Here is a 26820-nt window from a genome sequence, read left to right as displayed (position 1 = left end):
TTCCACAATGACTTTTTGTCGCTTCTGGGCAAACCTTCCTGGTGACTTAGATTTTCAGACAGAGAACCGTTGATGTCACTGTTTTCACAAAAAAATGCAAGATCTATGCAGGCATCAGTCTCAGGGAAAGTTTTCCACAATAGCGGTGTCTTCTTATTGCGAATAGTCTTTGATCGTTTTTCCGCTTTTTGGTCGACTTTCTTTGGTGTTTCTGTGATGGATTTCTCTTCGGTCACCGACTCTGATGTAAAACTAACAAGTTCCTCTTTGCTGACCGGCTCTGTTGCAGGAATCACAGTGTGGGTCTCAATAGTCTGAGCAAAAAAACTGACATCTATGCAAGGTTCAGACTTTGGGAGCATTTTCCACAATGACTTTTTGTCGCTTCTGGGCAAACCTTCCTGGTGACTTAGATTTTCAGACAGTGAACCGTTGATGTCACTGTTTTCACAAAAAAATGCAAGATCTATGCAGGCATCAGTCTCAGGGAAAGTTTTCCACAATAGCGGTGTCTTCTTATTGCGCCTAGTCTTTGATCGTTTTTCCGCTTTCTGGTCGACTTTCTTTGGTGTTTCTGTGACGGATTTCTCTTCGGTCACCGACTCTGATGTAAAACTAACAAGTTCCTCTTTGCAAATCTCCGTCTTAAGGGAATCCTCCTGATCACCTTCTTCAGGGAGAGAAGAGTCCTGATCGATAACGTTTCCAGTGCTGGACTTAGAGGACTCTTCCTTCTCTGGTGTCTCTGGTGTCTCGGAGATCAATTCCTGTTTGGTAACTGTAGAGGAATCGTCTTCCGTTCCAGTACTTTCACCTGAAGTTCTTAGTTCAGCGACGGCCTGTTCTTTCTCTGTGGTGTCGACTTTCTCCTGCACTCCAGCGATGGACTCGTCTACACTGGCCAGTGAATCCTGGCCAGTGTTCGCATTTACCGTGTTGCTCTCGTTGGACTCTCTCTGAGGTGGTTGTCCATCCCCTTTTTGATCCACCTTTTGCAGTGCGTTGGCGCTCGATCCATTATCAGTCACCAATGAGGAGTCCTGATGTCCCATGTTTTCAGTTGACATCTTCAGCTCCTCAGATCCATGCAGTGCCCACCAGACTGCAAATGGCATCTTCTTCTTCTTGCGCTTGGGTGGCTTGGGTGGCTGTACTTTTCTCTCGATGATGTTATCGGATGCAACTTCTTCAATTGTACGCTGGTTGGACTCCATTTTAACTTTTGCTTGTGGTTCTAAGATAGATGACTTGTCTAGAAACTCAGTAGATTTCAAAGTTGAAAATCCTACTATGTACTGCTAAGTAACTTCTCACGAAAAACTATCGACAACGGCTGCTAAGAGGTCGCGATGAAGGTAGATGGATGTGACGAGCTTATATAAACCCTGGTGATGTCAGAATTCTGCCTTTGGAGTTATATTGTGATGTCACATTGTGACGTCACAGTTGTGTTTGATATTCAGAGTGGGCTTATCTGGCAGAGTTTTTTTATTAACACGACGGATGCGTGCGCCACCTGACTGCAGAAAGAGTAGGCGGGCTATTAAACTGTCACTGGTTGCCATAGTTACCCACCGTTTTTATTTTCTTTTGAAATCTGGGATATAGCTTCATCTTTAAGGAGTTTCACTCTCAGCATGTATTTGAACTTCTGTCTTATTTACTTCAACACACAGTTTTTAACAAGTTCCATAGCGTTCTGTGTACTTCTAAATCTGCTCCTTAGATGCACCTTTTTGGGCCTGCTACTGCCTCTAGTGGCGTAGGAGTGGTAGCACAACTACTTTAATTCACTAAATGAGAATGCCACAAAGTCCTTATTATTTTATTATTAATTCTGGCAATACCTCTTGTTCAGGGCCCTTATGCATTGAATACAGTGCATACCCACTTTTTGTGCCACTTTTTACTCGAGTGGCTGTCAGTTTTATAGGTCAGATTCTGGCGCACAATAAAGATGTTATATGACACGTTCACTCCTTAGTGGTGTTTATGAAAACCCCTTTTGATTTCACTTTCAATATAAAGAGTCTGCTGTTGCCTCAGAGAAAAAATGACTTGATCTTTCTTGAGAACGTTCAACAGATCCAGCAGCAGTGGTGGAGAAAGTACTCAAAAAATGTACTTAAGTAAAAGTACAAATACACACTCAAAAATGTACTCAAGTAAAAGTCAAAGTACCACATTAACATTTTACTTAAGTAAAAGTAAAAAAGTGCTGGCTTTTAAAAATACTTAAGTATTAAAAGTAAAAGTACTTGCTGAATGCATTACCTAATCGCTAATATCATTAAGTGTGCCGATTGTATTTAATTTTAATAGAAATTAATACATCAGAAATGGCACTTGTACTTCGTTACTTCCCACCACTGAAAGACGTAATGTCAGCATCTGTGACCAGAGCTGCTCTGATCGTCTGATGCTTAACAGCAACAACAACAAAGTTTGGAGGGAAAAACTCAGAGTGTTAAAACACTAATGAAATATGAAAAGTGATAAAAACTCAAGATGTGATGTGATGACTGTATTTTTTTATTATCTGTTACTTTGAAGTCAGATTTTCTCTTAAAATACTTTTTTCCAATAAAGAAAAGTGACTTTTCTGCTCAGATTGATTTTAGTTATTAAATAATCAGATTATTTAATCTGATTGATTAAATAATCAGATTATTTAATCTGATTGATTAAATAATCAGATTATTTAATCAACAGTCCAGATTGCTGGACTGTTGGCGCCCTCCTCTGGCTGATATGAGGTATTGCACCTCATTTTAAATCATATTTCTGGCCCTGATGAGGTGAAAACATGTCAGCCAGTGAACCCTGAGGTCCGCCTCCAGAACCGGGCTTGTTTGACCCGGTTTCACCAACGAGCTGGATCAGAGAAACAGACGGAGGACCTGATGAGCTTTGGGCTGAATCATGTTGGATGAAATCTGTTTTTCTTCTTTTAAATAGTTTCATTTGCTTCATATGAGCCTGAATCGTTTCCTGCAGAGCAACCAGTTCATGAAGCTCCACTTTCTGGACCTGCTGACGTCATCAAAGCGTCAGACTCTGAAGCTCTCAAAGGGACAGTTCGCAGATCAACCAGTAGGTGGCGCTAGTATCCTCAGAGTTCAGACTGTGGTTCTGTTTCACTCCTTCCTTCATAAAATTGTAAATTAAATATATTGAGTTTATTAAGCCAATTATACCAGCAGAACCAACGAAGGCTCCAACAGGTGATCGTTACCATAAAAACAATTTACGTTGTTGGGAACCCGGGTTGTTTCACCTCTGGAACATTTTTTGCAGTTTCTTTGTGATACCAGAACTATTTCACTTAAACATTTAATTTCCTGAGATATTGTCAGTTTATTTTCAAGCAAAACTCTCAAAAAGAGCCGAGGATTTATTAGTTTTGATACGTTGTGCAGCTAAATATGGACACTTAGTTTTTTTTCTTTTAAATTTTTCAGGTTTGCATTGTAACACCTTGTGATGTTTCTGATGATCGTTGTGCTGATTACCTTTCCACTGGATCCAAGCACCTGGACCAGCTGACAGCGTCCATCAGTCCACGGTCTGCCGGATCATCACAACGTGGACTAACTTTTTATTTACTTGGTTAAACTATGATCTTGAAACCGGAGCACCAGATATGCAAAAATCTACCTGCAGACTTTGTTGACTACCCTGACACTGCAGTCATCCTGGACGGGGCTGAGCCGGACTTCCTCTCCTCCAGAGTGATGAGTTTTCATCACCAGTAAAGGCAAAACAAGTCTGATGTCTGATTAGCTGCTAGGAAGTATTTTATATATTCACTGTTCATTTTGCTATCCTGTTTGTACCTACAATAAAATTTAATCTCTACATTTCACAAACCTTGTTTTCCCATTTCTGTGTTTACGTTATATCAAGTATTTGCATGTAGATCAGGAATTCAAGTGAGATGTTAAAATGCAACACTTTTAGGTTATACTAGCAAAGAAATGTATTAAGTAATATGTTGTTAGTCATATTATTTAATATGCTGAATAAGGCTGGATGATACAAGATTTTCTTTCATACCAGATTTGATTTTAATCGATTCTTCCTGTCCTCAATTTCTATAATAAAATCACAGACACACAAACAAAAAGCAAGAGTTTGTCATTTTCTTGAACGATTGTTCATTAATCAGCGGATTATTTTAACCACAACCTAAATTAAGAGCAAGACAAACTAAATATGGAGAAAAGGGTCGCACTTAAGGGTTAGTCGAGGAAACGGGGTTCAGCCCCAGAGTGGTGCCACATCTACAGTCTGCACACATAAAAAGCACTAGGGCAGTGTTTTCTGCACAAAAAATAAATGACCCATTCCAAATATATTATTTTGAGTTTAAGAAGAAATAACATTTTTAGATAACAGTCAACACTGAGAGTCAATCCCAAACCCACAAGCTCAAACCTCTCAATAGAACAAAGAATAGGTCAAACTTAACATGATTTAAACTGCATATCTTTCAGTTCATGTGGAATAGAAAAGTAACATGTCCAAACGGAGAATACTTCCTGTCAGCCCCACCTTGTACATTTGTTTATTCAAATAGTCGCCCTTTCATAGACTTTTGCAGAGAATTTGACTTGCTCAGTCGGCTTCAGTTGGTCTGAAACATCCTGATCCAGGAGCAATCAAGTATTTTCAAAATCTGTCAAGTCTTAGAAAGGCATTTTGCTTGACTATAGGTTTTTTTTTTGTCAATCTGAACTGGATGACAGGTAGGATTGACGTGGACAATGTGCTATTGGTTCTTAATCACCATATGATGGATAATAATAAAACGGATTAAATTTTAACTGGACTTTAATTTGGTTATTATTTGGATCCCTTTGTTTTACAAATCGTCTTGAGATTTTTGAGAAGTGACATTGTTAGGCAAAAAGATTTACAAAGACAGAAATCCCAAGAATTAGTCTCTTTAGATTTATTACTTGCTTGACAGCAAGTAGGGGAATATACTGAGTGCATAGTCCACGGGTCAAACACATTCTAGGACAAAGAAAATAACTAATTTCATCATAAACAGTTCCTAACGTGTGTTAGGGTGGTTTCCCACGCCAGCAGAGCCACCATAGACAGAACAATAGTGTTTCTTATTCTTTCAACGGTCCTGTTGCAGTTCGTTTCTGCTACAGGACATGAACTTATACACATACCACGAAGAGTCATGTGTCAGTTTCCACTTCAGCCATCCACATTCTGAAACCTGATTCTAAATAAATGACATAAAATGATGAAAATAAACATTTTTCCAACAGGCTCTATACAAATAAACTCAGCCGAATTAAATTTAAAATAAAATAAGCTTGGAACAAAGATACACTCAAAAAATAACTTGTTCAATTTACTTAATATAGTTATGTTAATAATGTCCATGAAACTAAGATATGCTCAGAATATAAATGGAACTTAACTGCATTTAGTAAAACTAATCAAAAATATTTTGCAGCTCCAACCTGACTTTAGTTAGTGAGGCAATCACTGAATGTTGGTTTACTTAACTAGTTTTAATTGATATAGCAGTAGTGGTCTCAGACTAACTTACTAAACAAAGATATGTCAACAACTGCCAGACAGTGTAGTTAAGTAAAAATGAAATCACACTCCTCTTGTTTTGTGGAACAAACATTTATTACCAATAAAACACAGCAGCACAGGTAACAAACAAACTGCCAACATTTTATAACACCTTCCAGCTTTAGAGAGAGAATTTGTAGCCATTTTTGTTGTTCATGAAACAACCATCAAATGACATTTATGAGGCTAATTTTTGAAACCCTCAACGACAGGAATGCCACATGTCTTTATGATAACTACCTCTCTCACTCATTGTTACTCTGCTGGATGATTTAACACAAACTAACACTTAATGAATACATAAACTAGAGTAACAGAAACAGACTAATTACTAGAACAATGCTAAACAATTCACAGAAATGATTAAAAGTGAACATGAATCCTACTCACAATCCCTCACTGAAGTATACATTGATGAGTAGGAAAGGGGTAGGACATTATAAGATATTATATCTTCTACCTGCTCCTTTTCGAACAGAATATAACATTTGCATGTCACATGGGCAGAAGAATTTGTTTTACATTTTCATTTCTTACGTTTGTTTCATGCCATTTTATTTTGTTTTCTTTTTTCTTGATTGTCTTTTCTGTCTGTTCGAAATAAATAAAATAAAAAATAAATAAAAAAGTATATGATGTCTGGTTTCAGTTACTAAATCAACGTTTTCCATTGTCTTCACAGTTTTCACTAAAGAGCAAATCAGTAGGAAAAGTTGGTCTATTCACACCCATTAATACTGCAGTTAGCTACCATAAGGATATGGCAGGAGACTTATAGTATTTGGAAAGAGCAAAACGTTATTTTTCTGTGTGCTGACTTGTTTTGCACTGCTTCACTGAGAACAAAAACAGACCTGAACAGAGTTTTATTATTATTTGCTTTAGATAATTTGGGGATAAACTGTAAGGATGAAATATTTTTAAAATGTCACTTACAGAATACAATTTGTGTCTCGTGCTTAAGAATTTGAAGAGGTGTAACTCTTTTTTGTGAAAGACTGAATTTTTTTAAATAAAGTTTTGTTACTTTGGGAATAATTATGCCCAAATAATAATAATCATGGAGAATGTTTCTGTTTATGACTTCAACTTCTCAGTTACAAGCCACAAATACTATTACACCAAAAGTATCTTCATAAAAACGACTGTACCACCTGACAGAAGAAGCTCGTCTTGTTAATGTGTTATGATACAGGACTTTGTAAAGGAGCAGTTTGGTTGTTGAATTCACTCACACCTGTAATGTTACATTAAAAAAGCTGTATTTGCAACTTCAACAAGTCAAAAAATTAAGCTAAACTTACAAAAATTTGCTATGCTTGAAATTCCAACAAAGATATATCAATCAATTTGTGCATAGATCCATTTATTAAGTTTGGTATTTCCCTGAGTTACATTTTTGAGTGCAATAAATGCATTTTTTCTATCATTTGTTAAATTAAAGTAACCTAATCTTTTTCCTATTTCCATGATAATTACTTTTATCACTGGAGACCATTTTCAATTAAATTTTTAAAAGAAATTTTCCAAATGGTTACAATGAAACTGTAAAATGCAAAAAGCTAACCTGACCTCCGTTTGTGTGTGTAACAAGGCGGCCTTTTGCGGCTGGATTTTATGGTGAGGAAGACTACTTGAGGCAGATTCAGGTGGAAACAGCAGTAGATTTATTCACAGCATCAACACACAGCACTCAATCTCAAGTCCCAACCCTTTCACAGGTGAAACTGCAGGCTTAAATAGTCTCAGCTGTGTTGGACTCAACCACCTCCAATTCACAGGGGGATCTCGCTTAGCAAATCTCCACTCTTTTAAATAAACTACATTTTATTAAATATAAACATTAAAATTGACTTTTTATAGTTATAGTTAGTTAGTTAGTTAGTTATAGCTACTTCCTATTTTATATTTTATCTTACACCAAATGAAACACCACAAAAAACCCATAAACAATTTCCTCCCCCCACTTTTCAATGGCCTCTCCCAGAACCTATAAATGGTGTCTGGACCCCAGGGTAGTATTCGTCCAAACACCCTGGAGAGGACACAGAAAAGACAGGTGAGTCACTCAATATCAGCACTCCACACTTTACAGATTATGCACACACATTTGCTCAGTTTAACCCACCAGTAGCTCATAGCTCTGAGTAACAATTATCCTCCCTTCACAGGAAACCACCTCACTTGTCAATGAGGAGCAGCTGTGCATGACTAAAATCCTCAATAAATACAATTAAAACTTCTCGTGTGCAAATTATTTATGTGCAAATCTCTGCTTAAAGTGCAGTGCTAAATAAAGTGCTTTTAAAGTGCAGACTTAAGTAAAACAATCCCAGTAATGAAGATCTCGTCATTACAATGTGCCTGTTTTCTAGAATTCTGTTGCTGTTTAGTTTTCTGACTTTTGTGTGCCAGACCAATCCTGCCTGAGAATCAGTTTTCTTCCTACCTGCTACTTCCTGGTTTGCCTCCAGAGAAACGTGATCAACATCACAGTTGGAAGAAAAGTGTTTTGTAATCCTCACAAGGAATGAACGCCTGGGGGAGCACTGAACTCCAATCGAAACTTCTTTCAGCCTCTTAACAATTTTATTACTTGTGCTTTTGTACTCTGCATGACAAACTAGTTATGCAACACTGCCACACCTTTTCCTCCTTTATATAGTTTGTCTCTGCTGTTCACCAGCCTCAGTCTGAAAGCCACATCAGACTATTGTATTTGTTCATCGAGTATTCACCTTATTTAAGGACAGGAATAATGACGATGAAGGAGATTGCTGTTCTTCTTCTTTTTTTAGGTAAGTTATAAACTATTTATCTTGTCTTCTGTTAGATACTTTAGAATCTATATGTCTCATCCAATCTGAGGCCTTTATGCTACGAGCTGTGGATCTAAAAGTAGAGATTCTAGGTTTTTCTTTGGGGGTGGCCTTTTGGCTTTGTCCATCCTAAGTTTTAACCCAATCCCTAAATTTTGGGCTTGCTTAGTCTGTAAATATATTCGGAATTGCTTATGATAACTTGGATTTATTATCAAAAATCATACTCATCTAAATCGGTCTTACAGAGTCTTCACTTGTATCCCAGAGTAGAATATTATTGGCAACCTCAAATGTATAAATGCCATACTGGTTTATTTAACAAGAACTTCCTGCTGTGTAATATTCTCTTTTCATTATGAAGAACTTTAGTAGACGTAATTTAAACTTGTGTCTAATATGATAGTAGAATCTGATCTCTTAACTCTTGCAATCTGTCAGTCAAACAAAGGGAGGTTAGTATATTTTGGCACATTATAGATGAAATGGCAACACTTAACAAACAGGCCATTTCCAGCTCTGGGAGAGCTCTATGTAAAACACACTATGCAAAAGGATTACTCATGTCGGACTCATTCTGGAACTTTCCAGGTGACACTCCAGTCCCTTCTGGAAATACTTGGACTAATTGCACAATACAAAAAGAATTGATCAACAGCATAATAAACATAAGTATATGCAAATCCTAATACATAGAGGAACATCTGCTTTTATCTTTGCACTGGTAAATAGCTGGGACAATAATCTATTGTCTTTTTTAAAATTTCTGTTCATCTGAAATGGTTGAGACAGTTCTTTGGGGTTCTGAGCTGTCATTGCCTGCTGCGGTAACAACAGAAACACATCAGATCCATATGCACTCTAAGCATTTTCAAGTCAAAAAACAAAAACAAGCATTCACTAGTCTGTTTTGATCTACATCTTTACTTCTTTCTGCACATTTTTTAGATAAAGCAATCATAATCTTTAAAATCTTTTCCCACAAATATCACTTTTATGCTGCAATATAGGAACTAGAAAAAAAAACTGATAACCCTGTTCAGTTAGTGTTCCAACTCAGCTTCTTGTGGCTTTTTTTGTTTTACAAAGAGTCCAAGCATATTTGCAAACCTTTAAAATTACTGCATGAGAGAAAATGTAATGTTTTGGAATGGGGATGTCTTCTCAAAATCTCAGAGTTTTGGGAACCTTTTTCAGGGCACAGTGGGACCACAATGTCAAAGCATTTCCAGGGCTTAATGCTTCAACTGACCAAGGTTTATATAGAAAAATATTCCGATTTTATTTTGTGGTTTTAAACCCTTTTTATTGAAGACATAAAAAAACAGAAAGTTATGCCTTTATTTCTCACTATCTGTTCTCAGCTCCCACTCTGAGCTGGTCCACTTGCTCAGCCCCTCCCTCCTGTTTCAAACTCTTCTAATTAACTAAAAGTTAGAGTTAAATATGAATGAGATGTTTGCTACCTTTGACAAAAACGCTCAAATCTATGAAAGCAGTGTAGTAGTTTTGCTAATGAGGCAGCTTATCATGATTCAGCCAAAGTAAGAAATTAACCAACTGCAGTCTGATTTTTATTATTAATGTGGTTCTTCTTAGTGAGCAGTGAAAGTAAATGTTTACATGTCTTTTGTTTTAAATATTTACTGACTGGAGGGTTTTATGTTAGTGCTGCAGAGCTACAGCTAACAGCTAGCTCCTCCCTTCAGCAGCTCTAATGGACCCTGTGCCATTCAGCAGAGCAGCTGTTGCTCCTCCTTCACTTTGGACTGAACCATTGTTCTAACAACGGGGGGGGGGGGCCTAAAAATTAATTATTATTTTTTTCTGAGATAAGTGGCAGATTTAGTTTGTTCTTTGTTTCTTTTGCCTTTTCATATTGATATTTAAATGCAAACGTTTCTTCAATGACTTTTTTTGGGGGGGACAATTCTAGACTTTTCCAATATTGGGGGGGTTAATTATTTTATTAGTAAGGCAATTTTGCAAGGGTGGGAGGGGGGCGATTTGGGCCGCGTTTCTCGTTTCATTTTTACCCAGTATGCACATTGGCTAAACCGTGAGTCAAACAGTCACTGGGACTGACTACTATATATTCCATTGAGGGACAGTAACTTTAACGTTACATACACCTTCCTGAACAGGAGAGGGCGTACTTTCTCTATAAGCAGACATTAAAGTGACTTGAAACCATTCCTCCCTCCCTGGCACCTCCAGACCCGGGCCCCCATTGGGGCACGGGCCGGGGGCAGCTCTGCTCTCCCACCTGTTCCTCCCTTCCCCCTGACCCTTCACCTCCCATCTACCTCCAACACAACATCAGTGACCTTTAATTACAGTTACACATTTTACACCATTTCCAGTTCAATGTCAAAATCACATTTATAACCTTTTAGTTTCTCTGATTCAGCATTCATTTATAATATTATAACCATTACTTATTAGTTACTCTTATTATAATCTTAATGTAAGTTATTACAGATGTTTTCTGAAAAGAAACCAAAAATAATCCATCATTATTTGATACCAAAGTTACAGTTGCTTGTTTTACTTGTATTTCCACAAGTGTTAAGTATCCGTATAAGTAAGCCAATATTAATTGAAGTATTTTACTCTAGGTCTTACTCAATTACTCAAAATGTTTAGATTTTGTTTGTTGTTAAGTTTTCTTCTTTTTTTTTTTACTTTTATACTTTGAAATAAGCAATAGTCTCAACTATTCTTATACATATGCAGGCTGGAAGCTTACTTCCTCTTTCTTCAGGAAACCTGCTCTTCCTCAGGCTCAATGGTCTCAACGGTTCATAACTCTCTCTGTGTCTGACTATTATTTTTTATGATTAAATAGAAAAAGAAATAGAATTAAAGCAAAGTTTACAGGAGACAAAAACAACACACACAACCAGATTGATTTGATTAAAGTCTGAGTCTACTATTGGGTCTAGATGTTACTTGTGTAATTAATTTTAAAGGTAACTATTTATTGTTACTATTTAAACTTTCTATCATAGGGAAGTGGATGATCTCGGGTTTTCTTGACAGGTGGATGAATCGGTTATCACTCCTGTCTTTATTGAATTTACCTGCAATGACTTTCTAAATCCAGCAGATGTCACTGTAAACGACAAAGAATCGCAGTCTCAGCACAGTATCGTCGATACAGGCTGGGAAATGTGCCACACACCCAGTGAGACCTCATCTGTCCATCACTAGTACACAGTATAGGGAGAACGACTGCACTTTGAATCAGAATAGGTCTGCCATTGATAAGCAGTCTAAAACACAAGTTAATCTATTTATAAATAGCTTTTTTCTCATTCCAAAATGTTTCTAGACTGTCCGTGCTGTGTGCTGGAGCCTCTGTGTTGATTGTACGTACTTACTGTTTCAAAAGCCCATTTGAGAATATTTCCAAATTTAAATATAATAATTATTCAACTTCTTTGCTTACTCAGGCATATGCAACATTAACTATTTTTATGAATACAATTCTTAAAAAGTGTTTAAAGAATAGGTTGACATGAATGTTAGTTTTAAACCCATGTAAGTGAACTGACTCTTGCATCTGTTTATGTTTTACAGAGATTAGATTATTTGCTGCTGAAGTACATAAGAATCTAACAGGAATTGTTGGAGAAAGAATCCCTTTTGATGAGCCTGTGTGGAAGCAGGCAAATTTATTACATGGGGTAACAGTTGTTGCAGAAATCAACAAGGGTGAACTTGAGATCTTCTCAAGTAACATTTCCTGGAACAATGAAACTAGACTCTTCATGATCACCTTGCAGAAGAATGACTCCGGAATTTATACTTTGCATACATCATCAAATAATGTGACGTACTATCTCAAAGTTTATAGTAAGTAACATTTTCTTATTACCATGTGTCATTAATTTATCACTTATTTAGCACTTGATGTTATAGTAGAGATGTTAAATCAATGTAAAAACTTTGATCCAACAACATGGTCAGTGATGTCTGAGTAGATTTTAGTACTGTTATGGGTCTTCAATAAGTCAGGATGATGATCTCAACTTAAAATTTAAGACAATAAATGGTGGCTCAGTCAAAACAAATACATTCTTGTGATTAGGGTCCCGCTTCAGAAATCAGGAAAAGTAAAAGTCTTGTGCAAGTTCTGGGGTAACTGAGGTTCCTGGGTTTTCAATTTCAGAAACCCAGATGGCCGTTATCCTGAGTCTCTCTCTTTCTACCTGTCGTGTGGTGTCCTGCTTGTTTCGCTGTGTTTATTGCCCCTTCCTTACAGTGAAGAACAGCTCTCAGCAAGGAGCTAGCTCAAGTTGTTCACTTAAAAAACAGATAGCAAAATGGGACTCAGCAGTTTTAATATAATAGCTTGGCCAACAAAAATAAGGTCTAAAAACAAAATAAAAATGAAATAAAAATACTTTTCACACCTAACAGATAGCTCCTCACTGATAGCTCAGTGTACAGTCTCACATTACAGCCCTGCATTCAATAACTTGCCAAACATGAGCCATGGGTCTCAAAAGGTTTAAAAACACAGACTGAAGCAAAAAAGCCAGAACTTTTAGCCACAAATATTTAATTAAAAATGTCTACTGCGTTTCTGTCTATGCCTCACTCTGACTCTGCATCATGATGTCTCTGCATAGGATTCATGTATTTACAACAGTCACTACACATAGTAAAATGCAGTATCAGAATGTGAACTAACTGAAGATGAAAAAGTATGTTTTTAACATACAGAATAGGAGTATTAATAACTGACTTGCAGCTGTACATTGGATGCATAAAGATAGCTTATATTAGAGCCAAACAGAACAAAATCCACTCACAGGCCACTATCTGGAGAAAGATTTCACCATATAAATGTGCAGAACATCAGTGGGGTATTACACTGCAGCTAATGATCATAACTGCAGTGACATGATGCTGTGTTGTGCCTTCAAAGTAAAAGCATGTGAGTTGAAGACTTCAAAATCAAATATCTATCTCAACTGCAGTGAAATTCTTGTCTGGGATTCTTGCCTGTCTCAAATATTGAGGGGGGCATATTCCCCCCACAGTCCTCTGGTTTCTACACCTCTGTATTCAGCTCTGAGTATATAGATGCACAAATAGTGGATATATGTTTATTAATATTTACAGAAGCAATTAATTGAATGTTTCTCAGTTTTACTGCTGAGCGGAATAAATTTCAAGAATGTAATGAGTCTGTCTTTACAGATTCACCACCTGTTCCTAAAGTGAACACACTGAATGTGAGCTCAGACAACTGCATCTTGCAGTGCTCTGCGGACAAAGAGGCGACTCTCCGATGGTATAAAAACGACAAAATGGTAAACGAGAGCGGATCTGCCTACTCTTTAGACACTACTGTGAAGAAAGAGGACCAAGATATCAATTATATCTGCATGGCATTCAACCCAGCAAGCAACAAGACTCATAACGTCAACGTGAAGGAGACATGTAGCTTCAACAATAGTAAAAACAGTTATTGTAAATGCTTAAGATTCCTTGAAAACATAATATTTGAAATAAATTTCAAATATTTATTTCAAATATTGTGTTATTTTTTCTGTTTAACAGGTTTAAAAGATTGGACTGTAATTTTAATCACCGTTGGGATCGTTGGGATCATTGGGATCATTGGGATTATTGCATTCGGTCTCTGGATTCAGCTAAGAAGAAATAAAGGTAAGTGTGTCTTTTGATACTGTTACTTTCAGTTTTCCCCCAGAGATTAGTTTTTTGTGTTGGTGTCTTAGATTCTACTGTATTGCAAATATTTTTTTAATTCAATGTTTATAGTAGAGGCAAATAGCTCCCCACCCCCACCCCCCAAAATACACCAGTTTTCATTGAGGGTCCAGCATTTTCCATCAAAAAGAACACATTTACTTTATTTTGTCGTTGTTTTGACATACCAACAGATCATGATATACTAAAGATTATGGGGATAAATATTACATTCCATATCAATGTCTGCTTATTAAAGAACAATACAGTGACGTAACCTTAAATTACTTAAATGAACCAGTAATTAAATTTTGGGCATGTGTTGGAAGAGTGGTCATCTTTCAATCAAAAAGATTCTGGTTCTCTTCCCAGCCTTTTGTCACTGTGGCTCAGTGGTTAGAGTAGTTGTCTTGTAATCAGAAGAATATAGTGCAAAGTACTTTGAATGGTTACAATTTTGGACTGGAAAAGTGCCACATAAGTTCAGTCCATTTACATGATTGTGAGTGTGTAAATGTTTTACACTACTTGAGTACTTGACTGGTTCAAATCTTTCCTAAAGAAAGGGATTTCTTTTTGTCAATGGGCTGCTTAAACATGAAGTGGGATGGGCAGACAGGTAACATGCAGAGAAGTTATCAAAGCAGAGCAGGACATTATTTGTTCTGTATTTTCATGTCTGTCACATCAACAGTACATGTCACAACACTGAGCAAAATAAAACACAGATAATGTTAAAGCCAGTAAAATAATCTTTCCCTTTCAGGGCCTACTGGTACAAGACAGATTTGGGAGGGAGCCTCTATACAAAAATTCACCTTAGGCCCCAACATGGCTAGGTCAGCTGGTTTTACTGCTGTGTGTGCTGTACAATAGATGCTGAAAAATCTACTAGAATGAGGAAGATGAAACAAGGGTGGACATTTCAGCAAAACGATGATCCCAAACATATAGAGAAGATAACTCTCAACTGGTTTCAGAGACAGAAAATAAAACTGCAAGAATGGCCCAGTCATTAAATTGGATTAAAATTTCAATTGAATTCAATTGGATTCAATTGGATTCAATTGGATTCAATTGAAAATTGAATTCAAGTAAAGTGAAGTTTCTTCAATACTTTCTTCTTATGTTTTACATTATTACACATTACTTAGTTTGAACTTATTTGTTTTGGTTCCCTTTTATATATGAATTACTTGCTGTTGCCAGTTGCCAACAACTGGTAAAATTTTTTATGCCAATGGCACCTTTAGAAATGTCTTCTATGCAAAATTGTGATGTGTTCAAAACTTATTTTATCTGCTGTATCACTTTCTCCGCTACCATTGCTAGAATGATCATTCGCAACCCCTCCTTCTGCTCACTGATTGGCCAGGATGAAATTAATCCTGAGAAATGGAGCTCAATGGGAGAAATCCCAGACGGAGCACTGAAGGGAGATGAGAATCGATTGGAAATGCGTAGAAGGCAATAGCCAGTCTAGAGTCACCCAAAAGCAATCACTGGTCATGCTGAATCTGGAAGCTTTTCTTCCTAAAGAAGTGAAAACAGAAAGTAAAGCTTGATTAACAAAAATGTCAGAGGTTAACGTTTGTGATTTGTTCTGGTTAGTGAAGCAGACTCTTGTTCTCTTGAGGTAAAAGTCAATTAATGTTTGACTTAGAATCAGCAAATAAAACTCAAACTGCTAACATTCTGCCCTGCACTTGTAATATGCTGAATATTCATAAGGTACCCTAGGATATAATGAACCCTGTTCCATAATCTTTGACCTGGGATGGTCTGAAGTCAAAGGATTGTAAAAATTTCTTTCAATAAGTCTCATAATGGGGGAGTTGTGGCTCACTGCTGCAGTCACTGAGAAGAAGCAGCAGCACCTCCCAACCCCACTAAGGGACAAGGGTGTAAAGAAAATGGATGGATAGTTCAATTGTGTTGATCAGATATCTGAGAAAATATCAAGATCTGCAAAATAGAAATAGGCTGTGAGGTGCACCTTGTGGAATGTCTCAGGTTAAATTATAAAGGGGATTTAACATTTTTTTAAAATAATACAATTAAATAGCTGCATATTTATGTGCCATAGATGAAAGCTACCTCTAAATATTGTATTTTTACAAAGTTGTAGAATTAGGTAGAATGCCCTGTAGTTTAGGTTGACACTAAAGAGAGAGCAATTCAAATCAACTGAACTAAAACCTGCCAGCCCTTTTATACACCAGCTTATCCTTGGAGGTACATGGAGTTCATAGTCAGCGGAAAACAGAAATGCACGTTTTTCTGGGAGTAAGATGGAGGTCCCAGAGTAAAGTGGTTAATAGTAAATAGCCTGTATTTGATTAGCGTGTTATCAAGTACAGAGGACTCCAAATTCCTTTACACTACAGTCATCCATTCACATGTTGATTGTGACATATTACTGAATAGTAGCAACAGCTGCCCTTGGTCACACTGACGGAGGCAAGTCTGTCATTTACTGACACCTCTTTATTTGACTGGCACCACCAGAAGTCAAGGTGGGTGAAGTGTCTTATCCCAAGACAAGACAAAGGCAGGCAAAGAGTGGGGTTGTCCCCTGATTGTGTGACAAACTCTTACCACCATTGTTCTCTATTTGGAGTTAACACATGCAAACTCCAAATGGAATATCCCTTTGATGGGATTTCAATTCAGCTGTTTCTCCCTACAAGGCACTGGAGTTAACAACTGTGGCACTGTGCTATTTAACATATATTTCTATAAATATATATAATAAATTGATAGAAATACATTTAATATTTTCAGAAAACAGAACATTTACTTGCCTCATATGTGTCCTTTTTTTGGCTTTGGTCAGATATCTGAGCCTGACCACTGCTGCAGTTAGTGCAATAAATACAACTAATTTGATGGCAATTGTAACTTTCCAATCTGTCAAAGACAACAAATGACAGTAAATGTTATTGCTATGCTGTTTCTGGGTATTACACTGAAAGAAAAACATTTTTTAAATAAATCTTACATTCTCCAAGTTGATTGTTGTCTCCAATTTCTGTCACATGAAGGCCACAGGAATCCCTTACATTTATATGAAGAGTCTTGTTCTCTGCAGGGCTGGCAGCTACACATGTGTATGAGGAGTTTCTGTCCTGTTTATGTACACTAATCGGTAAATGTAAAGTAGAACTGCTCTGGTTTACTATTTCCTGGTCTTTGATCCACAGCAGAGTCGTCAGTTTGTCCACAGAACAGATCAACCAGCAGCTGTCAGAGCTCAAAATCTGGGTCTTTACTATAGGTGTTGGAGCAGAGTCTGCAATAAAAATAAAAGATTAGTCTTATATTTTAATTTTTTCTATTTTTATGAGAAAATTGAAGAAAAGTATTCCATATTATATTATTCTTTGTAACAAAGAATAATATGCTTTCCTTTGCCATTTTTCTTGTAGCAGTATAACAATTTTGCATTATACTGTTACCATTGTTTAAAATTCTTTTAATGGGGAAACCATGAAAAGTGCCTTAGTGGAGTAATCAAGATTTATGGATAGAAATAGATGAATCAGCATTACAGTGTAAATTTATCCCATGTTATCTGATGATTTTTCCAATTGGAAGCATATAAGTAGTAAAGAGAATTGGTCCAAGCACAGAACCCTGAGGTACTCCACAAGTAACAATGAAGTGCAAAGATTTGTCGTTTATATGTTTACAATGTCAGACAGATACAATTCAAACCAGCCTACTGATTTTCCCTTGATACCTACATGTTCAAGCTGTTCTAAGAGAATATTGTGGTCAACTGGATCAGAACCAGAATTGAGAGTTGGCCAAACTAGAACAGACAAAGTCCATTATTTAGAAGGAATATCCTTTGTAACACAAGGGCATTTTCAGTGTTTTTATGAGCTCTGAAACCTTACTAAAACTCTTCAAACATCATTATTATTTAGTTGCTCACAAACTTAATTAGCAACCATTTTCTCCAGGATTTTACATCAGAAAGAAAAATTAAATATAGGTCTATAAATTATTAAGTAATTTTGATTGAGAGAAGGTTTATTAATCAATCAATCAAATTTTATTTGTATAGCACATTTAAGCAGCAAGGCATTTCAAGGTGCTTTACATGATTATAAAACAAAATAAAAACAGCATGTGACATTGAATAAACAGTAAGAAAGAGGAAGAGATTTTGGAAAAAAAAAAAGATAAAAGAAAAGATGAACACGTGTAACACAGGTATTATCCAGGCCCCGTCACCTGACAGGACAAGGTCTCCAACCTTGCAGCACCAGGCTCCGTCCACCTGTCACGCAAAGTTTTGTGCTAGGACTTCGCCATCCTACATGGATTTTTGTGCACTATTTTTACCTGTTAAGAGTCGAGAATTTACAGGGTTTTTCTGTGCGCGCAATGACCCTCAGTCACTCGCCACTTTTACATAAATAGATAAAAGCATTAAAAACATCAAAGATATCAAAATCTGCACTCTAACCTTAATTTAGCCATAAGCAACTCTAACCAGGTGGGTTTTAAGTTGATTTTTAAAGGCTCTCAGTGTTTCAACAGTTTTACAGTTTTCTGGAAGTTTGTTCCAGAACTGTGGTGCATACAAACTGAATGCTGCTTCTCCTCGTTTGGTTCTGGTTCTGGATGCAGAGCAGAACCAGAACCAGAAGATCTCAGGGGTCTAGACGGTTGGTACAGTAATAACAGATCTTTAATGTATAGTGGTGCTAAACCGTTCAGTGATTTATAAACTAACATCAGTATTTTAAAGTCTATTCTCTGAGCTACAGGCAGCCAGAGGAGGAACTTTAAAACTGGTGTTATGTCACTATCTTCCTGGTTTTAGTCAGAACAGCAGCAGCAGCTTCTGGATCAGCTGCAGCTGTTTGATTGATTTATTAGTCAGGCCTGTGAAGACGCTCTAATCCTGGAGATGTTCTTCAGGTGATAGAAGGCCGACTTTGTGACTGTCTTAATGTGGCTCTGAAGGTTCAGGTCAGAGGTCATCACTCTAGCACACAGCACCCTCTTAGTTTGCTTCACCAGTGCTCAAAAAGGCACCATATCTAATGCCTTCTCTACCTAGCTTCCACATTCTCCAGTCAGGCAGATTTCAGAACACGGCTACAGAGTAAACCTGTAATCACATTAAGAAGCACAACAGGACCGCCGACTGACAATGAAGAGCTGTGATTAAAAAACTCTTTCCATAAGACTCAGGCAATCAAAATGTGAGGGCCCCTACTCTGTGGTCCTATGTGTGCTATGTGGCTCATAGGCGTAAATCCCTTGGGGGCGGGAGGGGTCCGGATCCCCCCAATCTTGGAAAAGTCTAGAATTGTCTCCCCTCCTCCCGGTGGGACCTGAACTCCTCACCAGGGAGGCGTCCAGGAGGCATCCTGACCAGATGCCCGAGCCTCAACTGGCTCCTCTCGACGTGGAGGAGCAGCAGCTCTACTCTGAGTCCCTCCCGGATGACCGAGCTTCTCTCTCTAAGGGAGAGCCCAGCCACCCTGCGGAGGAGGAAACTCATTTCGGCCGCTTGTATCCGTGATCTCGTTCTTTAGGTCATGACCCAAAGCTCATGACCATAGATGAGGGTGGGAACGTAGATCGACCGGTAAATCGAGAGCTTCGCTTTTTGGCTCAGCTCTCTCTTCACCACGACGGACCGGTACAGCGCCCGCTTCACGGCAGACGCTGCCCCAATCCGCCTGTCGATCTCCCTTCTTCCCTCATTATGAACAAGATCCCCAGATACTTAAACTCCTCCACTTGAGGCAGGACGACCCCCCTGACCCGGAGAAGGCACTCTACCCTTTTCCGGCTCAAGACCATGGCCTCGGATTTGGAGGCACTGAGCCTCATCCTGGCCGCGAACCGCTCCAGTGAGAGCTGCAGATCACGATCCGATTATTATTGTTGTTGGGTCATACATTTTAACACGTTTTGTTGATTTTTTGTTGTTGTTCTTTAATAAAGTTATGAACGTTTTAACCCAGTCACAGGAGGACGTGCTGCTCTCAGCGTCCTGGCGGCGTTCAGTTTGTCACCTAATGCCGAGATCGACTCAAAACCTTCCGCAATCGACATATTGCACCTCTGCGTAAAGCATGAACAGTTCAGAAACAATATGAAATGGGAAAAAAGTTATTTATTAACTGATTAAGTCGTGTTTTAGATTATTCTTGAAAAACTAATCAGTCACGGCTGATTAGAGGGTGAACTCACGGCTCACAGTGAACTCGTTCATGTTTTACAGCAGACAGCCGCTCCCCTCTCTTGCAGGTACTGCATACCCCCTCTAAATCTTTTAGGGCAGTGGTTCTTAACCTTTTTTGAGGTACCGAACCCCCCAGTTTCATATGCGCATTCACCGAACCATTCTTATTCCTCCTCCGCCACTACGCCCGGTATTCTGATTTAGTAATGTAATTATTTTAGCTGTGTTACCACACCCACGCCACTAGAGGCAGTAGCAACCCCAAAAAGATGCGACTAAGGAGCAGATTTAGACTATAGAATTTGGTAAAAAGAGTGGAGCTCCTTCAATCAGTTTTCCTCCGCAGCTCTGATTGGCTAAGCAATGTAACGTGATTCTCTGCAGCAAGTGATGGCACGACTTTACACAAGTGTGTCTTTACCTCCGCGGTCGGCAGAGGCTCCACCGAACCCCTGGGGTTTGATCGAACCCAGGTTAAGAACCACTGATTTAGGGGTAGCAGTACCCTGCCTTACCCCCTTACTGTCACCCCTGGGTATGAGACTGACAGTGGTCCGTCCCGCCCCTTTCTGTTTGCTGCAGCTTAGTCCTTCTCCAACAGCCTTCAAGAAAAGACAACTACTCAATTACCCACTGAGCAAAAGTCACCACAAAATCATAACTGCTGACAGCTGAAAAAATCAATGAGCTATGACTCTATTAAAGTTGGTCAACTGGACTGAAAAGAAACCTAGGATTATTCTTATATAGTCAATGAAATATAATTATAAAAAATACAATGTTAGCTTGGCAAAGAGTATTTTTTTTCACATCAAATAGGACTTCTCTATATATGAAGGGCACCATTTTCTCTCTATTTTCCTGGTGTTCTGCTTTAGAGTGTGCAGTTCTGGATTAAACCAATGAGCCAACACCTTCTGGATAATTAGCTTCTTTTTGAAAGGGGCTACATTGTCAAATGCCACACACAATGAGAAAGTAACACCACCAAATAATCGATCTAATTGTGAGGAGTTATATATTTTGTTTCCATCTACGGTGTCATGGGTCATGTTTTTAAGATGCTCACTGTCTCAGAAGTGTATCATTCAGTCAAGCAAAATACACATAAAGCATACATCCCTGGGGGTTTACTGAAAACTTTTGATTAAAAAATGAATATCTATTGTTTCATACCAATGTTGAGGTCAGAAAATACTGTCCTCAACATTGATATAATCTCTTAGACAGGATAAAATTATTAGAGCAACATATGAACTGCTGAGGTTAATAGAATAACACAGACAAGTAGCTGATTTGTTACCTTCATGGTGAAATGTGACTCACCGTACACTGTGAGATTATAGGATGTAGTAAAAACGCGTTCTTTTTTAGAGTCAACAGAGTAGATTCCTGAGTTGGATCTCTGCAGGTCTGTGATACTAAAGAGTCCAGTGTCTTTGTCCCAATGAAGTTTGTCTTTGTAAATATGATCTCGAATAAGATTTTTTCTTTTAGTCACTGTAGAAATGATCTTTGTTCCATACAGAAGGAATCCTCTTTCTGTCACAGGATCAGGTAAAGTGATGTTTCCTCCAGCAACTCCTGCCAGGTTTATCTCTTCCACAGCAGCTGAAGAAACTATCACTGCAGAACACCAACAAAAACTGATAGAGTGATTGTGATTTTAACATTTCTTTTGGAATGAATTCAGGACAGAATTTCTTGTATTCCAGAATATGTCCAGAAACTTTACAGTTAAAGGGCAAATGCTATGAAAACTATGAACTGATGATCTTCAGACAAACACTACGCAGATACTATAGTATATAAAATTACAATAATGCCGAAGGCTGTAGCACTCCACACTGTTATAATATATTTTATTAGGAATGTAAAATTCTTCAAAATATTCAAAATGAAATTAGCAGCACAAAGTATTAACTAACCAGTGTTAAGTTGGGGTGCAGAAGTTACTTACCAAAGAAAAACAAGATAATTCTCATCTTCATCCCCTTCACAGAGGTGAAATGTCAAAGCTTCTGCTCCTTCGAAGTGATTACAAGTTGTCCGCAAAGATGCACTGAGGGCAAGAGGGACGATAAAATTCAAGATGAGGATGAATACAACGCCCATGAAGTTACGCCCCTTACAAACAGCAACACCCCCTGAGGCAAGTTACCTCTCCTCTCAGCAGCCCAATTATATTCAACAAGAAGTGTCCGAAGCAACGCGTACTATGCGATTATAAAAATATTGATGGCGAAACACGGCGTTGAATCCCAGCGACGCATCTGCGAAGAAAAAAGGCGCGGACGAGCCACGAGTGTGTCAGATTGGCTAAAGTTTTCATGTCCTCAATTATTGAGGTGGCTTGCATCATATGTGATGTGAATAAATTTTGATGCGTTATAACTTCCTGTAAGAATGTCTTTTTATTAAACATACTGTTTATTTAATCTAAAGAAAATGAAGAAAAAGCAAACTCACCTCTGTAAATCTATTCACATTTTTTTTACCTTCTGATGCGCCCTCTGTCTTTCTGTTTATCTATCTCTCCATCTCTCTCGCTACATTGTGTATGTGAGAGACTTTCTATCTAGCTCTAGAGTGTAGACAATCAAGCAATGAGGATACCATCTCCTGATATCCTTTTTGCAGAGCAAATCTGCCCTGGCACATGTAGGCAACCATCTTCTCCATATGGTTTGCCTGAAATGCAGGGACAGGACACAATAAAACAAGAAGTGTACATGATTAAACGAAATGTATGTCAATAGCTCTTCAAACCTTTTTCTGACACATATAAATGAAAGTAAAAAAAAAGAAAAGACAACCGCAGTTGAAAATACCAGAGAAACCAACCACAGGATGAAGCTCTCTTTAAACCTGCAGCATATAACCGTTTGGACGTAACTAACGGAAATAAAGTGCTGAGGTAAAGAAAATCTAAACAGTTAAGTTTCACTGCCGCATAAAAGTGGAAAAAGTTTTGACTGGCCATGACAAAAACCAGGAACAAGTCTCTCTGAGGATGTTTTGAGATATCTGAAAGTGTGGATTCTAAGCCCTCTAATGATGTCAAACAACATAGAAATCAAAAATAAAAAGAACATATGGCTATTTGAATGTTGGCACTTTGCAAATAAGATTAATGAGAAAACAGCTCAGAGTTGCAGAAGAATTGTCTTCTGCAAGAAGACACCCCCAGGTGATGAGTGACCTGGGGGTGTTAACAAAGACTGTTCATTTACATTAATTTGCATTAACCACCCCCGCCCCCAGCATTGACTGTTCACAGGTATGACAGGGAAAGTGAGGAGACAAAAGTAAGCTTGTTCCTGGTTTTCCTGAGGTGTCGTATTTGATTAGATTCAGTGCGACTTAACGTGTCTGCATACGGCCTCCAAATTAAACGTCATTCATTGCTGTCGGTAGGTTATCCAGAACTATCTCGGTAGTTATGACGCTATATGTTTGGGCTGCTAGAGGAAAATAATGACCACTTTTTCCAATTCTATTTACCTGCCAAATGTTCACAATTATTCCTGCCATTAACTGTTTTTTTTCTTTTTCCGAGGTATTCCTGGAGGACTTGTTTTTCTTTACACCCGAGTTTATGGCAACATATCCTGACTCCATTTCTGGCAGAAATTTGAATTGAGCTTTGCTTATCCTTTAAACGCTGCTCAACATATTCTAGGATTCAGTTACTGGAAATAAAACCCAGAAGATTCAAGGCCCAAGGACAAAATAATAAAAGGTGAGTACCCACATCAGGCTAAGTCTGTGTCTGGAATCATTAGCTGCTTGGCCAGCAGCTTGCAATGTGTTGTCAATTGGTACATGTTAGCTCAAAAGATGGGTTACTCAACTCTGGTCCTGAACAGGCTGTAGCACTTGGTCTTAGAGACTGGTGGGAAAAACAGCTGCACTCAGATCTTCAGTGTTGTTTGACTGGTAACTCCCCACTGGCGATGGATAGGCTGCTTCCTTGTCTCCCTCAGGGGCTAGCAACTAGCATCGGGTTGTCGATGGTAATCTCAGGGAACCTGGATAATTTTGAACACAGAGCTCTGGCAGTTTCAGGGGTGATGGTGAAAAGAGGAAGCCATTGTCCTGGTTTGGGGGTTTAAAGATTCCCATGACATCACATGTGTGTTTCCCTCTCTGGCCTGCTGTCCTCCCTTTCACCCAGTCTCACGTAAGGCCTTCTTGGCTTTCCATAGTCTGGGTTTACTCTGGTGATAAAACAGCTTCTGTATTTGTATCAGTATTCATCACATTACATCTAATCTAAAAGCAGGACTCACTTCAGTCCTATCACTAACTGGAAATCTCTTACAGACATGTCATGTCAGCCCCATCTTGAGATGAATATGGAGGGAATGCTGGCTACTCGTACCTCTTCAGCAGATCCAAGTAGGAGTCACCATCCAGGACTTCTGCACTCCATGTCAAGAGAAAATAAAGGTGGAGGTGGAGTGAAAGTAAATGGTACAGTTAACTGCATACATATAAAGATGCCTCCACCACTTCCAGCCCCCAACAAAGACTTTGACCAAACAGGAAGATGAATCAAAAGCACAAGTATTTTTCCGTCTACTTTAGTTTTCCTCTCTTTTGTGTTGCGTAGCCATTGCAGTGTCATTCATTGATATTTTTTGTAGTGGATTACTTTAACAGTTTTAGTGGGGATTGTAGTAGAGGCAACTTAAACACAGATGATTTACACTTATGACTGTTAATTCTCACTAAACCTTATGCCTAATGGAATATTAGTTTAGACTTAAATCCAGGTTGCTCTGAACAGAACATGCTCATTTTGTGCCAAACTGTTAACCATAACCTTAAACATGGAACCGTATCCGCTCCTGCGGGAGGAGGGATGTAGAGCGTCTTTTTCCTGTGAATGACAGCCACAGGTTTTTTCGGCTCTACACAAAGTGAGCACAGACCTGATGCAACAACAAATAGAAAGTATTATTAGTTGTTATTGGAAAGTGTTATATCAACTATCATCCTTGTCACACAGGCGGTGTTTGTTTTCACACCTGCTTTTAGATGTAGATTGTTGATCCACTTTTCTCCTCTTTTTTCAGTAAGTTTTTAAAAAATTATCTCTCTTGTGACCAGCTACGTTCGAAATCTTTCTCTCCATTAGAATGGTTGGAGCAACCTTACAGGACTCAGACTTTAGGCATTTTGATGCTGGATCAGAAGAAATAAATGGACTGCATTTACTTCCTGCCCTCCATGTGCATTGGGTGCTATGTCATCTGAAACCCAGCAGTACTTTTGAAGCATGTATTTATTTAATTTTGTATTTCTTTATTTATTTTTAAAAATCAGTGAGTGTTTCTTGAATTCTCTGTATGGACAACTGTCTAGTTGTCATTTTATTAAATCCCGCTGCTGTCATCTGTCAGTCTTTGTTAATGCTTTGTTTACTAAATTCAGCCTCTACATTAGTGCACTTTTATGTCTTAATTACTTGCAGTAATACCAAGGGTTTTAACAATAGCAGATTTTGGATTATTTTCTACATATTTGATAATATTTATCTGATCTAACCTTTCTTGTCACCCTGGACATCACATAAGACATTCAAAAACACACTTAGTCCTGGGGAGGTTTAGAGATTACAAATAAGTATCTGCATCAATCACCTGGGCTGGATGGGCCAATTTTTTTATCAGTCTTGGCTGCAGTTGGAGGCCCATATTTGATCCCCAGGCCACACTTTGGATACCTCTGTCTTTTACACTTGAATCAAATGGATAAACTACTTTCCTAGCATGCAGAGCTTTTAACTCATGTATGTAGAAATGGTGTCCAACTGACCCCACACACATAAAACTTGTATATTTGCCATAGTCCTCTAGGATTGCCTCAATCCTTGCACGCACAAGGGTTAACTGAGCTCCGTGGAGCTCTGCTAATAAGTTAATATTGGAGCCAGGTGTGCTGAAGCAGAGACCTCTTGGCTAGAGGATAATCTACAATACTCAAAAAGGAAAAGTGTAACAAGGCAGCCTTTTGTGGTTGGATTTTACAGTGAGGAAGACTACTGGAGGCAGAGTCAGGTGGAAACAGCAGTGTCTTTATTCTTCACAGCATCAACACAGCACTCAATCTCAAATCCCAACCCTTTCACAGGTGAAAAGTCTCAGCTGTGTTGGACTCAACCACCTCCAATTCACAGGGGGATCTCACTTAGCAAATCTCCACTTATTTAAATAAAATACATTTTACTAAATATAAACATTAAAATTTACTTTTTATAAATATTCTATATTTTATCTTACACCAAATGAAATGACACAAAAAACCCATAAACAATTTCCTCCCCCCACTTTTCAATGGCCTCTCCCAGAACCTATAAATGGTGTCTGGACCCCAGGGTAGTATTTGTCCAAACACCCTGGAGAGGACACAGGTGAGTCACTCAATATCAGCACTCCACACTTAACAGAT

General features: G+C 38.2%; 1 protein-coding gene and 1 long non-coding RNA gene across 3 annotated transcripts in view; both read left to right on the top strand.

The window, feature by feature from the left end:
- Positions 1–26820, top strand: part of LOC103472310 (C-type lectin domain family 9 member A-like) — a 182306-nt gene that overhangs the window by 33336 nt on the left and 122150 nt on the right. The window lies entirely within an intron of this gene.
- LOC108165719 (uncharacterized) lies at positions 8095–25737 on the top strand. 2 transcript variants are annotated; one of them, XR_014089355.1, is made up of 6 exons: positions 8095–8405; positions 12009–12284; positions 13638–13895; positions 14001–14108; positions 22367–24106; positions 24691–25737. It is a non-coding gene; the product is annotated as an uncharacterized LOC108165719 (long non-coding RNA). The 2 variants fall into 2 exon arrangements; XR_014089357.1 differs by having other exon boundaries at positions 13638–13910.

Source organism: Poecilia reticulata, chromosome 1, assembly GCF_904066995.2.
Source record: "Poecilia reticulata chromosome 1, P_reticulata-male-v2, whole genome shotgun sequence".
NCBI classification, from domain to species: domain Eukaryota; kingdom Metazoa; phylum Chordata; class Actinopteri; order Cyprinodontiformes; family Poeciliidae; genus Poecilia; species Poecilia reticulata.
This window is presented reverse-complemented; position numbering and strand designations above follow the sequence as displayed.